At 46.2% G+C, this 15,302-nt stretch overlaps 1 non-coding gene across 1 annotated transcript; it reads right to left on the bottom strand.

Moving 5' to 3' along the window:
• Positions 1–8,425: 8,425 nt before the first annotated feature.
• On the bottom strand, positions 8,426–8,529 carry LOC116269920. Its single transcript, XR_004177729.1, has one exon. It is a non-coding gene; the product is annotated as a small nucleolar RNA U13 (small nucleolar RNA).
• Positions 8,530–15,302: the final 6,773 nt, after the last annotated feature.

Genomic DNA, 15,302 nt, shown 5'->3' with positions numbered 1-15,302 from the left:
TTGCCTTAAGGAGGATGGTGCAATCCTCCATCCCTTGGCCCCAAGTGCTCAGACAACTTTGTTTCAAGGAGCATATTCTGTTCAGAGTATGGTCAGAAAACCAGAAACCACTCTAGGCATTTCAACAGAAAAGATTTTATACAGGGGATTGGTTAAATGGAAGGAAGCAGTTCTTACTTAGGTCTGGATGAACAATGAGGAGAACCTGGGGTTACCAGAACCTAGAAGCTCCAGGGAGGAACCCTGCAGAGCTTAGAGCTACACCTTAAAGCTGGGGGTGCTGCCTGGGTGCTGCTGCTGCCTCTGAAGCTTGAAGGAGGGGCCCCAAGGCTCAGAATTCTGAGGTGTGACCCAGTTGCTGCTAATATCTTAGGAGCTTAGGAAGGGGCTCTGTGGAGTGGGGACTCAGACATCCAAGGAGGGGGGACTGCCTGGCTGGTGCTGTGACCTCTTGGGGGGCATGCAGTGAGGCTGGTACTGGGAGAGCCAACGAAGCTGTCGGTTGGAAGCAATTGCTGCTGTGGGGACACAGTGCTTCTCTGTGGGCACAACACTGGCAGAAGCACCAGGCAAATAGGGAGCAACAAATCCTTTCTCATCTCCTCCAGCTTTCTAATCTCCTCTAGCTCCCACTAGATGCAGAATCAAGCAAGAGCTAACTGGCAAAGTAGAAATGCAATTTGTAGAGTTTCAGAGCCTGTGTCCCAAAGCAGAACAGAGAAAGGTGGGGGCATCCTCTGATTCCCAGAGGATGTATTCATCGTGGGGATATTTTCCAGACAGGCATAAGGAACCTCAGAAGGTAGTTTGGACTCTCTTTCAGCCCATGCACTTGGCCATCTGTTTGAGTCTCTATTGTCTGATCTGTCAGTTCTTCGTTTTCTACGACAGGTCCTGGGGTTTTCATACATTGCTTTTATTTATTTTTTTTAAATGTGAAGTTGGGACCACATCTCATTTTTATCCCTTTGGGGATCATCTTGATCCTCTGCCCCTTGCCCCGAACTGCACAAAGCCCACTTCCAAGTGATAGGAAAAAGGGAGATTCAAGTGTCAAACAATAATAGCAAGATATTATCAATGTAGGTCTGTGATTGTGTCATATAAAAAATAAAATACACACCAGTTAATCAAAGCACTACAGACACTTTTAAGTAATCCCACTTTGGCTTTGCATAACTCCACACACTGCCGGCAGCGCTCTTGTCTACCACCAGAGACCATAATATACATCAAAAATTCTCCTTTAAATTTATTTTCAGTAAAGATTGGTCTTTTGAACTGCGGCAGTGGAGGCTTAAGGGTACAAAATCTCTCTCGCCTTTTTCTCTTTTCTTTTTCTGTCTCCCCTATCTTTCTCTGGTGGGGTGGTGACTCTGGGGCAGGGGAAGGGAGCAGCAGTGGGTTCCACACATTCTGTTGAACCTTCTGTCCTTTGCATGCATCAGTTCCTCTCATCTGCCCCTTGATTAAGTCATTAAAGCAGGAAGGTGAAGAAAGGTTGAGCTGCAGTAAAAGGAATAGAGAGACAATTTCCTCCATTTGCTTGGGAGAACACCTCCAATTGCTGGGCCCAAGAATGGTCTTGAGCTACCCCAGCTGGGATGACACAAACTTAGGGCTTTCTTAGAATCCCAGATTCTGTGACATGTACAACATTGGGTGCTTAGGGGCACTAATGACAACCCCACACCATCATGGAGTCCTTTCTTGCTGCCCTCACCAATGGTACAGTGAATGAGATAGGCTTCCCAAATCATAGGGGACTGTGGCAGGTCAGTTTGTCATGAGAGACAGTACATTTTGGTGACTAAACCTTACTCCTAGGTTTGAATTGGAATTTGTTACTTAATAACTGTATGACTTGATGTCAGGGATTTTCAAAATTGTGGTTAAATATACATAACAAAATTTACCATTTTGTTTTTGAGACAGGGTCTCACTTTGTCCCCCGGGCTGGAGTGCAGTGGTATGATCACGGTCGCTGCTGCCTTGGCCTCCCGGGCTCAAGTGATCCTCCCACCTCAGCTACTCAGGCACATGCTACCATACCCAGCTAATTTTTGTTGTTCTTGTGTTTTTTATAGAGACAAGGTTTCTCTATGTTGCCCAGATTGGTCTCAAACTCCTGAGCTTAAGTAATCTACCTGCCTCAGCCTCCCAAAGTGTTGAGATTACAAGCCTCCGTGCCCGGCCAATTTTCACAATTTTTAAGTGTGCAGCTCACTGGCATTAGGTATATTCAGATTGTTGTGCACCCATCACCACCACCCATCTCCAGAACTTTTTTAGCTTCTTGAATTGAAACATTATACCCATTAAACACTAATTCCTCATCCCACTCCCCACAGCCCCTGGTAACCACCATTCTAATTTCTGTCTCTATGGCTTTGTCCATTCTAGGTATGTCACAGAAGGAGAATCATACAGCATTTGTCTTTTTGTGCCTCACTTATTTCACTTAGCACACTGTCCTCAGGGTTTGTCTGTGTTGTAGCGTGTGTCCTTGATGTCAGTCTTTGCTCTAAGTAGACTGAGAGTTGCCAGCTCATGTACTCTGCTCCCTTGCCCTGCCTCAGAATGAAGAGTGGGCTAAGTGAAACCTATAGGGGGAAAAATGAGAATATATCCACAGACTCTTAGAGCTGAAGGGGATCTTAAATGTCATCTGATTCTACCTCCCACCATTGGGGGACATCCTCACTGTCAGCTCTGAGCGGGAAGGTGGACTGATAAGAGTGGTAATCCTCCATATTTTTTAAGTAATTTACATTTTTTCCTGAGATGTTTGTATCTATGATTTCACTGGATCCTAACAACAATTCTAATGTAGGTCCAGGTAGGTCTTATTTCCTGTTTTACTGAGAGGGAAACCAAAGCCCAGAGGTAGAGTCGAATTTGCTTCTGAGCAATTGTGATGGAGTCTCTTGTTTTCTAGTCTTCCATCCTTTCCTACAGTAGCCCAGGTTTGCAGGTTTGCAGACCTGTTTCTATTTCATTCTTTTTTTTTTTTTTTTTTTGAGACAGAGTTTCACTTAGTCGTCCAGACTGGAGTGCAGTAGCATGATCTCAGCTCACTGCAACCTCTGCCTCCCAGGTTCAAGCGATTCTCCTGCCTCAGCCTCCTGAGTAGCTGGGAGTACAGGCATGGGCCACCAGGCCTGGCTAATTTTTTGTATTTTTAGTACAGATGGGGTTTCACCAGGTTGGCCAGCCTGGTCTTGAACTCCTGACCTCAAGTGATCCACCTGCCTCAGCCTCCCAAAGTTCTGGGATTATAGGCATGAGCCACGGCACTCAGCCTCTATTTCATTCTTTATTCAAGGTACACTTAACTCTTTCCTAATTTTCTTGGAGTTATCACTTCAAAACCCCAAGTCAGCTATATGAACCTTCCAGATCATGTCCCAGAAAAGGAAAGGTGCTGCTTAGGAATTGTCAGATTTGAGCTGGGGTGAAGCTAAGAGCTCAGAACAGGGGGACCCACTGCACTAGAGATTTCACAGCTTCATGAAGACCACCATCTTGGGAGTTGGGAGATGCTTCTGGCATCTGAACTAAGTCCCTTCTACAATAATAATAATTGTATTCCCTCTTATCCTGAGATCAACGGGAGCAGAGAGGAATGGCTGCTGTCAATTATGCTACACCTAAACAAGACACATTTCTCACCCAACCTCTTTGCCCTTGGCTGAGTCATCCAATCCTTAACTTCCATGGAGAAGAGAGAAGTCCATGGACAGGGATTTTCCTCATCAGCTGCTCCTGACCAGTGTTGGGGTTTGAGTACTTAAGGTGCCCCCAAGGAACCATCCCAAGGATATTTTCCCTAGAGGTCTCTAAGAGTTGGGTGAAATTTAAGAAGAGCAAGCTGCCTTCCATCTGCTATCCCTGGGGTCATGTGCCTCCAGATGGTTCAGGATGAGTGGGGGCAAAGGGCAAGGGGAAGTATGTCAACTGGAACATCACAGAAGTCTAAATAAGGACTGTTCTGATTGCCATCCATGTCTTATTTTTTTGATCTCACTAAAGGAATACAACCCTACAATAAACACTCCAGCCTTACATAAATAAGCACCAGCTTGCAACTGCCTCTGTAGCCAGCTCACTGGATTCCTGAGATTAAGAACACAGGTCTAGCCCTTAGAAGGTGTCACAGCTAGGAACTACAAAAGTCCTCCACAATGAAAGTGATGAGATACTTGCATGGGCAGGCAAATGGTGTTGGAGTGCGGTCGGAAATGGGGTAAATGCTACAGAAACAGCTTCCCTGGGGATAAGAAAGCCTAGGAGAAATGCTGGTTTCTAAACAGTCCAGAGGTAGGAACAGATGAAACAATCTTATTTGGGCTTGAGCAGCCAAAAGACTCCTTGGAAATCCAGGTCTGAGCCTCTGGAGCTTTCTTTTCAGCTGCCCCAGCTGCACATTCCTGAAAAGCCGGCACTTGCGCGAGGCATCTCCCAACTCAGACATGAGTCATGCCAGCTTATTTTAAGTCCTGACCTCTTCCTGGGAAGGGACTCCGACATGGAAAGCCACGTGCTGTGAAGCAACCATGGACCCCGGCCAAGGGAAACAGAGGCCCCCCCCACAGCTTCCTGACAGCGTCCTTCCCAGAAGCCCAGTGTGAGCAAGGGCCAGGAGCAGCTGTGGGCACTCATGCCCCTCTCCCTTGCCAGGGTGGAACAGTGGGCCACACCACACCAGCAGCTCTTGTGCCCACCGTGATGCCACTGATGGCTGGGGCAGGGGTGCCAGGCAGGGAGAGGAAGGCCTGTGTTCTCCTCTTTCCAGGACTCTTGCCTTGGTTTTCCACTCCACAGCAGATTGTCCTGAAAGGCTACTGCAGTCCTTTGGGGATAAATGGACAGAGGGAGTATGAAGCCCATGCTCTCTCAGCCAAGTGTATTTAAGCCTTTTAATAATTCATATCCCCATTTCCCTACACAGCCCCACTTAAAGAGGGATCCCAGGGAAACCTAAAAGCTTTTCTGATTGCACCAGCTTATCCAGCATCTTCATAAAAGGTTCTCAACTGGCCTCTCAGAATCGACGGCAGCAACGCTTATGAAGAAAAACTAATAGTTCCAGCTGGTAGTCATTGAAAAGTCACTTAATATTTCTCTGGGCAAGGAGCTCCATTTAATGGGACACAATGTTTTTTCCCTAAGCAGTTGGGAAAAAAAAAATCCCTTGACATCATATTAATAATGTCAAGTTTTATTGGCTCTCTCATTTGACATGATATTAAACTTTTCAGACTCTATCTCGACTGAGGTACAAGGTTGTTAAAATGTGGACAGATTGGAGCGCTACAAAAATGTGGCATGGAAGAAATGCCTGTCCAGGTGCGTGGAGAGAGATGGAAAGCCAGTGACATGAGGCTTGATAGACAAATCTACTTTGTAGAAAAACTCTTAGTACGTCACCTCCTTCCGCACACTGCCTTCTTTCCGAGACTGGTGATACAGGCACCTTAGGGGAAGATGGGGCTCCAGAACTCTATGGCCTAGGGTTGTTCATTGTCCTCTGCAAGTCTAGTTTTCCGGACAGAATAAAGTGAAGACATCATATTAAGACAGATTACAGTTTATGAGCATAGCTTTGCTCCATAGCACCTCCTTGGGACAGAAAATTCCCTGGGTTTCTCTCTTTTGTTTTTTTTTTTCAGAAGGAGTCTCACTCTGTCACCCAGGCTGGAGCGTAGTGGCGCGATCTTGGTTCACTGCAACCTCTGCCTCCCGGGTTCAAGCGATTCTCGTGCCTAAACCTCTCCAGTAGCTGGGATTACAGGCATGCACCACAACGCCCAGCTAATTTTTGTATTTTTAGTAGAGAGATGAGGTTTCCCCATGTTGGCCAGGCTGGTCTCAAACTCCTGACCTCACGTGATCCACTCGCCTTGGCCTCCCAAAGTGCTGGATTACAGACATGAGCCACCATGCCCTGCAACTCCCTGGGTTTCTGATAATAACAACAATAGCTAACTAACATGACCTGGTGCAACCATGTGGGCTGACACCATGCTAAGTGCTTTCCCATGTTTGCCCCTGTTGGATCCTCACAAAAACCAAATGAGTTAGATGTTACTGTTGTCACCATTGTCCCCATTTTAAGAAAGAAAACTGAATGAAAGAGGCATTGTGTGATTTTCTAAGTCTGATGGCTAGTAACAGACCTGGGAATCCTATAGCCTGAAATTATGTTCTTACCACCCTTCAATACAATGGGAGCCATTATGAAGATGAAAAATGTCACATGTGCAAAGTCTGGGGACCCCAGTCTGGCCCCTGGACCTCTCCCTACCCTGGGCACCTGTCCTCTTTCACCATTTTCACTGTTGGGGACTGACAGGCAACCAAGAGGGAGGTTTTTCCAGCAGGCAGTCAGCACTGACTTCACCTGTCAAGCACAACGCCATAAATAACGTATTTTAAGCAAAGAACACCCCAGCAACCCAATAATGCATGTCTAAAGCCATTTTGACGTTGCAGAGATACAGTAATACTTTTATGCTTTGTTTAAAGAAATTGTTTGCAGCATATTTGTAGTGAAATCACTCCAAAGAGTTTATTTTGGATGATTGATTTATAGGAATCCAGCTCCCATACCCAGAGGATGACACTTAAATCATATCTTCTTTTCATTTATAATAAGGAACAAAATGATCATATTTTGACAAGTCTGATCATTTTGGGGGTTGAGCAGGTTCCCTCAGTGGGCTCAGTCTATAGCTCACAGAACTGATAGAATATTATTATGTCTCATTAAAATCAGCTGCAACTGCTTCAGATGGCTGCCCCAAAGAAAACAAAGCTCTTGGCGGTTTATCCTAGAGTAGTCAGTCTACCTGCTGATTTTTAAGAAGCGGACAGGTGGAAATCTTTCTACTTGTGCTTGCCAAAGCCCATCTACCCTGGGTTTGAACTTAGAACATCTCCTTAAAACAGACCGGCCCCACCTAGGACTGACATCACAAGTCTTTCTGTGTCCTCTCTTCCTCCTTGATGCTGCGACGCTGCTGCAGCCTCTGGCCTTCTGACCCCACAGAGGCCGTATCCCATTTCCAGGACTAATGGGAATCTTAATTGCCCAGGCTTAACGGGGAGGGTGACATTTGCTGTTTTGGCACCTGCCCTCTCGCTAAACCAAACAAGCCAGTTTTGGAGCTCTCATTTGTTTCCAGATTCGCAGCTGGGGCAGAAGCCGCCTATGCCACATCCCCAGAATCTGTGCTGTCATTTCCATATTTGTATTCATCTCCTGAGGCTGAACTTTGGGTCATGCTGAGCAAAGTCTGCCTTCTGCCCTGTCTGAAAGTCTCCTTTCACTCACCTACAAATGATGGCAGGACTCCTCTGCTGTTCTCCCCATCAGCCTGGGGCCGGCCCTGTACCGCTCCCACTTCTTGAGAAGTGAGTTCAGTCTGTGACAGCCACACAGTGAAAAGACCGGAAAAGTTCTCCTGGAACAAAACCTCACCAAGTTCTCGGGGTCCGTGGCAGTCTGTGTAAGAGTAGTACAGTGAAAGAGCTTCCTTCTCTCATCTCCCTCTTTCATCTTCCCTAATCCCCTCCCCTCGACTTATCTTTTTTTTTCTCTCTGCCTCCAGCCCCCCTCCTCTTTCTATTCACTATCAAGAACAGCCAATTTAGCGGGCGGCCATACAGTTCCAGCAGAAGGCCCCGGGATCAGTGGCTATGGGGAATGGCACAGCCAGAAGGAGAAATCAAAGATGAAATGAGCATTTGGATCTTGCTGAAACTGAAGCTTAGCACCCTCTATGCATTATTCATGTGTGACATCGTCACCCTCTTCTCTACACTCTCCACTGAGCTACAACAGAGCCCTGAATCCTCATGGCTTTGAAATAATTTGCACGATGACACTGATCTATCTTCAACCTTGCAAACGCCCCACACAGGGCCAAGTTCTGGTCCAGCTCAGGTACAGCTGCAAGTCATGTCAGCATGAAACTACAGTCATACCCTTTTGGCAAGATACTTCAAGGAAGTGGGTAACGATTCGCATTTGGTATCTGGTTCTTGATACCTGTACCAAATGGTCAAAATCCTAAGCAAGTAACTGGTCTTGATTGGATTGTTTAAAAATATGAATTATTGACCTTGGGCAAATCATTAGATTTCCCTGAGCTTTGATGTTCCATCCCCCAAACTTGGAGTCCATAATGACTCCCTTACAGGGATGCTGTGAGGACTGAATTAGTTAATACATATATGTGGACACGCTTTGTAAACTATAAAATACTGAATGAGCATAAAAGCAATTTAAAAAGGCCGAAGTGTATTAGGCATTCACGATGTGCTTGCCATTATGCAATTGGCACTTACTTGCTCATTTAATCTTCTCAGAAATCCCTGTGAGGTTGATACTATTATTTCCCCTCCCCTCCTTTTTCTTTCATGTCAGGCGGGTAATGTGCTGACTTTGTAACAAGGTTTGAAGGAGGCACATCTCACACATGTGCCTGAACACCCGATCATCTCACTTATCAACTACAAAAGGACCTCCCCTTTCTTAAGATGAGGAAATTCAGGACGCTTAGCGAGGTGGTTAAGGGAAGTCCAGAGCTGAGATTCTAGTCTAGGCTGTCTCTTCCCTCCCCCTCTGCAGGTACCCATTCCAGACTAAGGAGCAGGTAACTCCCCTGGTTTTGTGCAGAAACACAAATATTGATTTACCAACATGTCAAATATTTCCCCCTCCTTGGAATGCTCCTAAACCGGAGGCAGTTGGACATCTTGGGTCTCTGCTACTTCATTTGCACCGGTTTTCCATTGACCTGAATGGGTGGGCCAGTGACTATTTGCAAGGTTGGTTGGGAAGGGTTGGCTCTCAGCTTGGGATTCCTGGAACAGGTGCACTTGGGGATCTCCTCCGGGCCTCCACCTCTGCAGATCCCAGGGCCAATCTTTTGTCCCAAACTGTTTTCTCAGGAACTCATCATCTAAGGTAGCTACCCACTGGCGGGAGTAAGCTACCATCTCCAAGAGCCAGCACAGAACTTTGGGAGTGCTAAATGTGAAGAGAAGGGGGTGTTACGAGAGATCATCCCAGAGGATTACAGGGACCGGACACTTAGCCCTCCTCACAGGCACGAGTTTGGAATAATTACCCAGGGCAGACTCTCTGAAAGAGGAGGTAAGCTGGCTAAGGCTCTTAGAAGGCAGGCCTGATGACATTGTTGTGTATCAGTCCAGGGCTCAGGACACGGCGGGGTCAGGTATTAGCTGATTATCTGATTCTGTCAGCAGAGAGCTTTCAGTGAGGCCACAGAGCCAGCCCCCTGATTTCCTCATAGAAACGCTAAGCTTAGACACCTGCGAAGGAGTCCTCGTGTGAAGTTCTGCCCCTGGAAGGTGTCCTGGGTACTTACAGTATCAGCATTGGAGGCAGATCCTGCAGCTCCGAAACATGCTCCAAGCTTCACGTTGCCACATGGTTCTGGGAGATTAGGCCGTGGCAAATCTCCCTTCCCTTACTCCTGAACTTGAGCCTCTGATTCCCTCTCCTGTTGGAGCCTTTAACACGGTCAATCTACAGACACTAGTTTTGGCTGTTGAAAAGCTTTCCAACTCCAACCTTGCTAGGGGTGGAAGAGAAGGACAGGAGGGGGTGAGGAAGAGCCATTTCTGTGACAGAAATCAAGGCCAAGGCAGGCAGACAGGTAGGTGGATTTGAGTGGCAATTCTTTTCAATCAGGAGAGGCCCAAATGACAGGAGGAGGCACTAAGTGTAGACATAAAGAAGAACTTACTTGGTTTTGAAGGTTAGCCAGGATACCTCTAATAATTGTGTTATAATAACTATAATTTTATTATTTACTATATTTACTGTTCTATCAACTTTTTTTTGGTCTTCCTTTCTTTTTGCTTTTTGAAACAGAGTCTGACTCTGTGGCCCAGGCTGGAGTGCAGTGGCGTGATCTTGGCTTACTACAACCTCCGCCTCCTGGGTTCAAGCGATTCTCCTGCCTCAGCCTCCAGAGTAGCTGGGATTAAAGGTAAGTGCCACCATGCCTGGCTAATTTTTGTGTTTTTGGTAGAGACAAGGTTTCACGATGTTGGCCAGGCTGGTCTCGAACTCCTGACCTCAGATTATCTGCCTACCTTGGCCTCCCAATGAACTTTTTAATATTATGTCACTTAATCCTTCCAACTACCCTATAAGAGAGGTATGATCATTAGATTTCTATTTTACATCTGAGAAAGCTGAGGTCCACGTAATTTTTTTTTTTTTTTTGGAGATGAATTCTTGCTCTGTTGCCCAGGCTAGAGTGCAGTGGTGCAGTCTCAGCTCACAACAGCCTCTGCCTCCTATGTTCAAGCAATTCTTCTGCCTCAGCTTCCCGAGTAGCTGGGTTTACATGTGCCACCACACCTGGCTAATTTTTTTTTTTTTTTTGTATTTTTTGTCTTTTTAGTAGAGACGAGGTTTTGCCACGTTGGCTTCCCAAAGTGCTGGGATTACAGGTGTGAGCCACCACGTCCAGCCAGGTCTAAATAATTGAAATAACTCATCTAAGGTTAGCAGTTTGAAAGAGACAGAATCAGAATGTAGACCCAGGCAATCTGATGCCAGAGTGTAGGCTCCTGACTGCTGCTTTCCAGGTGCCTCTGTAGAAAGAGTGAAGAAATGCTGGGGAGAGCGCCATCTGGCCTGGTTGGGTACACATCCAGGAGACAGAGGACTTCATGGAGGGCGTTCAGGCTGTGGGAATCTGTGAATATGGCATTGTCACTGATGTGGCTCCTTCCTTTTTTCCCTTCCCACCCAATTTATCCATGTAGCGCCCCTCCACAAGCTAGCAGGAGCGTGGAAGTAAGGATGAAAGATCCTTGCAGGAAGCTGAGTCCAGCCCAGGATGCCTCTGTCCACTTCTGCTCTGCTCTCAGCACAGCTGCCTGGCTCCCATCTGTTGAGTTACAGGCCACTGACTTCCAAGTCTGGCCAGAAGGTCAGTCATCTTTTCCACCGATCCTCTGCCTTGAGCTGAGTTATCTCGCACAAGTGGTACCCACTGGACCCCGCAGCTCTGGCCCTGCTGGAACTCCCTGGCAGTTTAGCAGGGGTTTTAAATCTGGCCCATGAGGCCTTGTCAGTTTCAAGTGCCCCCCCCTCCCCGACCTTTTAATAAACATTTCCTTTGTTATCAGAATTATTTCCTAATTCATTCCCTTCTGTCCCTGAAAATCTAAATCCTATTTAAGTTAATGCCCTTCATTTTCATTTATAAAGACAGATACAAAATAATTATTTCCTATCTCCGTGGTTTCCTTATCTCCCGTCCTAATAATGCCTTCGGCAGATGAACATTCCCCGTCAGTTGAAACAGTTGGAGTGTTTGTTTTTTTCACTCTTTAAAGAAGAAAAATAAAATGCCTTCTTGGGCTTTGTCTCTTCTCTTCTCTTCTCTCCTCTTTTCTCTTTCTGCCTTTCTCGGCTCTTTTCTTCTCACTATTTGCTTTTTGCCCCGGGCGCCCCCTCTCCCTCTTCTGATCCCCTCTTTCTGTCCCTCTCCTGCGCCCTCTCCTGCTGTCCTGGCTCTTGCCCAGCCCAGCATTGCTGGGCGCCTCTCATTTTCCTGTCCGTGGTGCAAGCTCTCTGCGGCCTCACATCTGAATTTCATCAGCCCCTGAGCCTGCCTTTGAGCTCAAGTCCCCCCAGCTAGTAAAATTGGTGTGGATGAGCAGACGCAGTCTCGAAAAGAAACATTCTTTGGTTTCCTCTCATGTAAACTAGTGAGCAGAGAATTCACAGTTCCCTTCTCTGGGCACCTCTTTGAAGTGTTTGATTGAAAGGAGAGGGGATGGAAAGGGATGGGGTGATGGGGGTTGGTAGTGGCGGGAACAAGGATTCCGGCTTTAATTAGCAACTCTGAAACCAGTGACCCAGACTTCCAGCGACCCTCTCTGTTCCTTGCGCATCTGGGTAGGGGCAATGCTGACTGTGATTTTTGGCTGTCTGCAACAGATCCAGTCTTCCACCCTCCTCTCTTTTGTTTTCCAGTAAAACTGAACGCACACTTTAAATCCAGGGTTTGGGAGAAAGTCATTAATGGAAGTAGGCTGATTTTAAGGGAACTGGTTTTGTTCTCAGAAAGCAGTTGTTCAAATCCTAACCATTAGCGCATGCTGAATGCCTTCTAAATGCCAGCTATGTAAATTATTTCATTTACTTCTCATGAGGACCCTGTGACCTAGGAGCTACTGTTTCCCCATTGTATGGATGAGGAAACTGAGGCTCAGAAAGACTGGGAAACTTGCTCACAGCCCTCGACCAGCAGGGGTACATCCAGGCCTTGAATCCAGGTTTTGCTTCATATCCCTCACTCTCTGACATCCAGGCCTTCAAGAGAAAGGATTTCTGTCACTCCTGTGGCTTTAAAGTCTTTGTCAAGGCCAAGAAGGAACTATGAAGAGCTCTTCTATGACGGTATCTAACAGATGATCTCTGAGCTCTTTTATCTTTGGTAGAGAATGCAGATGACCAGGCACAAAAATTTAAAAAAAAACCACAAGAGAAAAATATTTGAAAGCATAGTGCTATGAAGAGGTCAAGGACTAATGGATGGGGAATGGAATGTACCTACACCAAGTCCCTTCATTTTATAGTCAGGGAAACTGAGGCCTAGCAAGGAGCTGGGTCTTACTCTTGCCTCCACTTGGCTCAGCGCTAAGACTTGCTGAACCTGCAGAGATCTTTCCTTCATCATCTGGAGAGAGATGTGAAAGCCACCTAGGGGTTACCCCAGGGTGGCCAGGAGACTTAGGGTAAAGAAGGGGCGTAGGATGGCCAGCAATGGCCAGAGGCTTCAGGATAAATGAGCAGTCATGAGGTAACACTTCTAGACTTCTAAACTCTGAAAGGGTAAGAGTCCCCGTGGCCTCAAGTCCTAAAAGAGGTACCCATTTTTGGTCAGTGGATAGGGCTGGTTAGCAAGTGCCACCTTTCTTCTGGCTCCCTGGCCTGGGGTACCTGATCAGGTCTTGGGGAGCAGATGACCTGGTTGCTCATATCATTTGGGCTCAGTGACATGCACAGGACCTTATAAATACCATCAATGCAACGTTTGTGCAACTCAGGCTGGAGGGCAGGAAGGATCATGTCAGCAAGGAGGTCTCATAGCTGAAGACTATTTGCAAAGCAGTGTAAATCAACCAACTCTTTCATAAGAGTGGGACACGGGGACCCAAAACATTGGCAGTTGAAAGAACATCTCCCAGTTTCATGTCTGAAAGGTGACAAGAAGCCTTCCTGTCTCCTTGTCGTCCTGTGATGCCACCATTAGAACCATTTTCTTGATTCTAGGAAGCACCTCTAAAAAAACATATATGTAACTATTAATGGTAAAGAAAAGCATGCTAAGCCATGGGTGTAACTGGTTTGATATGGAGCCATGAAGGACTGGGGCTCCAGGACAAGCATGGTTTGGTAGGTGTGTGAGTTGTTAGCCATGGGGCAAAGGGTGGATTTTGAAATTATCTGAGCATAAATTCGTTTCTTCAGTGGGGAATCAGGACCTTGGAGAAGGAGAGGAATGGGAGAGGGCTTGGGGAAGGGAAAGGCAGTCCTACAGTGTGTCTTTCTACACACAAAAGAGGCGTGGCCAACCTCACATTGTTTATGACCACTGCTCTGGGGTGAAGGGAGATGTTACATAGTGCAGAGAAAAGCAAAAATGGTGTGCGAATGACCAGAGCTGAGTTCTGGTGCCACAGCTGTTTCTCAGAGCTTCAGTTTCTGGTCCCATAAAAAGAGGGTGTACAGTTATCAGAATTTTCCAAACCCCAATTTATTCACACACTATTTTCATAAGTTTCATCAGAGCTTCAAATATATATTTTTTCAGTTGGCTTACTTTTTTTTTTTTTTTTTGAGATGGAATTTCACTCTTGTTGCCTAGGCTGGAGTGCAGTGGCGCAATCTTGGCTCACTACAAGCTCCGTCTCCCGAGTTCAATCAATCCTCCTGCCTCAGCCTCCCAAGTAGCTGAGGTTATAGGCATGCACCACCACGCCCAGCTAATTTTGTATTTTTAGTAGAGATGTGGCTTCACCATGTTGGTCAGGCTGGTCTCGAACTGACCTCACCACCTGCCTTGGCCTCCCAAAGTGCTGGGATTACAGGTGTGAACCACCATGCCCAGCCTCAATTGGTTTACTTTTAAAATTTGTCCTCTCTCTAAACATACTAATGGGTTTGCTGTGGAAGTCATACTTTCTCTAATGTATATTGAAACAAACTATTAAGTTCATTTAAGGCTCATCTGTGGGCCACCTAAAATTCTGTTTTATGTTGCCCATTCAGGAACTCTGGGCCAAGTGATCGTGGTCCACTCCTCCCCCATCTCTGTGATTCTATGATGTTTTACACAGGGGAATACCTTCCTTTTCCTTTCTAAATGGAGGACAGGATTCGCAGAAGCTCTGAGTCCCTGCTGGGAAAGAGAAGAAGATCCGCATGTTTCACGGACGCTGAAGCCAGATTCTGAGAGGAATGACAAAGTCATTGCTAATTGCAGCCAATTACTCTATCGGGTGGTACTGGTAGGGAAAATGACTTTAAGTCTAGAGTTGCCTCGGAAAGAATTACCATACTGGTAAGTAATTTTGACTCAAGTAATTTTTAATGCTAAAATTTGCTACATGTACTTTGAGAATTTAAAAAAAGAAGGCCATGCCTTCATTAGAGCATAATAAGACAGTTTTGTAATTAATAAGCTACTAGTCACACCTATAATTTGGGGTATGAAGAAGAAACGTTTACTATGTGTTATTTGTTTCTCCTTTTTCTGAAGAGTGGAATTATTTTCTTTCAGTTTCCCAGGGCCTGAGAAAAGCCACTGGAAGGTGCCCTAGGTTTTCCAGGAGACCTCACTTTCTCTTCATCCTTAGTCTACAGGCACAAACATCCACTGAAAAGGAATGAGACCGTGTGTCTTCTACTGGGACTTCTAATTCCTCCGTGCCTTCTCCTAGCCATGAGAGAGTGGCTGGTTTCTTCTGTTTTCTCTGTGCCTCAGTTTCATCATCTATAAAATGAATATGAAGTGAAATGGCCTGCCTAAACCCTGTGTGTGTGGGGGGGGGGTGTGTGTGTGTAAACTCTAAGCTGCTGCTACGTGGTTTTTTTGTTTGTTTGTTTGTTTTTTGATGGAGTCTTGCTCTGTTGCCCAGGCTGGAGTGCAGTGGGGCGATCTCAGCTCACTGCAACCTCCACCTCCTGGGTTCAAGCAGTTCTCCTATCTCAGCCTCCTGAGCAGCTAGGATTACAGGTT

Source organism: Papio anubis, chromosome 12 (genome assembly GCF_008728515.1).
Source record: "Papio anubis isolate 15944 chromosome 12, Panubis1.0, whole genome shotgun sequence".
NCBI lineage: Eukaryota > Metazoa > Chordata > Mammalia > Primates > Cercopithecidae > Papio > Papio anubis.
This window is presented reverse-complemented; position numbering and strand designations above follow the sequence as displayed.